Source organism: Lipotes vexillifer, unplaced genomic scaffold (assembly GCF_000442215.2).
Source record: "Lipotes vexillifer unplaced genomic scaffold, Lipotes_vexillifer_v1.1 scaffold150, whole genome shotgun sequence".
Taxonomy (NCBI): domain Eukaryota; kingdom Metazoa; phylum Chordata; class Mammalia; order Artiodactyla; family Lipotidae; genus Lipotes; species Lipotes vexillifer.
The window spans coordinates 2,214,776-2,217,341 of record NW_006792921.1 but is presented as its reverse complement, the minus strand read 5'-3'; the positions used below and the strand labels follow the sequence as shown (position 1 = coordinate 2,217,341).

At 41.1% G+C, this 2,566-nt stretch overlaps 1 protein-coding gene across 1 annotated transcript in view; it reads right to left on the bottom strand.

Annotated features, from left to right (window-relative positions):
- Positions 1 to 2,566, bottom strand: part of SNX10 (sorting nexin 10) — a 17,330-nt gene that overhangs the window by 14,042 nt on the left and 722 nt on the right. The window lies entirely within an intron of this gene.

The following is a 2,566-nucleotide window of genomic DNA, read 5'->3' as shown; positions in this document are numbered from 1 at the left end:
CCTGCGCGTCTGGAGCCTGTGCTCCGCAACGGGAGAGGCCACAACAGTGAGAGGCCCGCGTACCGCCAAAAAAAAAAAAAAGTGTTAAGTTTGGCACAACGATTCATTGCTAACTGAATTTCATTTTAAATATTTTAACTTTTTGTTTTGAAAAAAGACTTCAGGGCTTAAATTTTAGGCATTTCTTACTGCTTTGCTTTAGCACATCTGAAAAGCAGGCCGTCAGCACTCTAGAGCAGAAGAAGAAAAAAGATTATGAGGTTTTCTGGACAGAGTACCTCCATTCTGTTATGCAGATAATTAAATGAGAATTTTTCAGGACAGGGGATTAAGAGAGAAGGAGAAAAATAGTCCACATTCCCTTAAATCGCTTTTGCCACCTATCAAGTTCACCTTCTAAAGTAATGCTTTGCTCTTGCATTGGAGACTTCTGCCCCACTGCTTGCCCTCAGTATATATACAGGGATGATGAGTTAATGTTCCAAAAAGTCTTATTTTAAAATCTTTTCATTATGTATTTTTAAAGTCATTTAGAAGACAGACAATAAAAACAAGACAACAATATAACAATACTCTAAACGTTTTGGCCATTTTTTCTTAAAAGCGTATTCTAAATTATACGAGGGACTATAAAGACAATTGTTAGTAAGAAGCCCTCTTACATATAGTGTGATTGGGTCAGGGTAAAGTGGATCCTGCCCAGAGGTGGAAATGAAACAGAACCCAGGTACCCTGCCCTTAGTGCGTGTGTGTGCGTGTGTGTGTGTGTGTCTGTGTGTAACTCATTTTCCCAGGGTGCTTTTCACACATCCACAGTTCTTAGAAGGAGTGAATCAATCACCAATGAATCAATGAACAGAAGGACAAATAGGTCAGGAATAGGAGAGAAGACCAGAATCCAGGGTAGACCACATCTAACCCTCCAAATGCCCCCAACACACTCAGGGCAAGGCAGAATGTTGACAAGGGCTGACAAGGTTATCCTACCCCCTTTAAGCCAGCCTAAGGGAGAAGGCTGCTAGTCATCAGGTCACATGTAAGCCACACTCCCTCACAGGGTGCTGGCAGCTCCACTTTTCCACTGGAGAGGCAGAAGTTCTTGAATATCCCACAGGGGAAATTAAATATTTCCAACAGTTCAATGTTCCATATTAACAGTAGAAGATATGCACCTGTTACTGAAATAGTGGGCCTCCACTCAGGTTAAACAAAAATGAAAAGACAAAGAAATGCATTTGTCAATTTTCTACAAACCTGCCATTTAAAAAAAAAACTGACATCTACACTCTGAGTAACATGTCCCTTTTCGTGGAAAGAGCACTGAAATTGTGGTCACAAGACCAGGGGTAAATTCTGGTTCACTTACTTCCTAAATTATGAACTTATTCACTGAGCCTCCATTTCTACATCAGGAAAATAGGAATGATGCCTGTCTGGCCCATCTCAGCTGCTGGTTAGGAGGATCAAATTAAAAAATACCTGTGAGAGCACTGGGAAAATTTTCATTAAGTGCTACATGAAAGTCAACTATTATTACGTAGAAAGGAAAATGCTTATAAACTCAAAGCACAGAGGTCTTCCCATAGACCTTGGCAATAAGTAATTCAGAAAAGCTAATCCAGATGTATATCTTTTTTAAGTAAAAATTTATTAATTTAAGAACGTAGTTGCAAACACTTTAATACTGTAATTTTTCAGTGAAAGGCAGAGTGACCTAAAGATTTCACAGAAATTGCTTGGAGCAGGCCCCTCATAATATTTGTAAAAGGAATGAACATCATAATGAATACTGTAGATTCTACAGTAAAGAATCTACTTTCCTCATCTTAGTGGATTGTAATTCTTGGATTGTACCATTATTATTACTCATTATGACTAATCTTTATGTAGGAAAGATATGTTGAAAACATATTCTAAAGCCATGCTGGAAAAAGAATCTCCTAAGAACACAGCAATGCACTTTAAATGAACACTCAAAATTAACTGTGGTGCTAAGGCTCCAAATGCTTTTTCAATCCTGAAAATCTTTAACTTGGTTGAAGTGCTAAATGGCGAACTTTCTTCCTTCTCGTTCCCTTCAATGTTGCTGTTGCCCTGAGAGCCATCCCAGGCTGCTGTTCTTCACACCCTGTTAGGATTCCAGGATGACCTCATCCGAACATATGGTTTCAAGTGCTCAGCGTGAGCTGATGATTCTCTCTCCATCCCAGTCCAGGCATCTCCCCACGTATCCAGCCTCCTGCCTAGACAGCTCACTGGGAACTCCCACAAGCACAAAGAGTCCACACCCTTCCCACATCCTCCTCTTCATCTCATCCCCAGCAACCCCAGCCAGAAACCCAGAGTCCCCAGACTTCTCTATCTGACTCACTGACCACGTCCTCCAGATTCACCCTTCTTTGAACCACCCACAACTCTATTCCCTCTGTGAGTGCTTTGACCCAAGGAGGGCTTGCCCAACATTAATGCAGGGGCTGCTAATTGATCTCTGGGCCCGTAATTCATCCCTCACACTAAAACAAGAATGGCTCCAAAGCACACATCTGATCATGTCATTTTCCTGCTG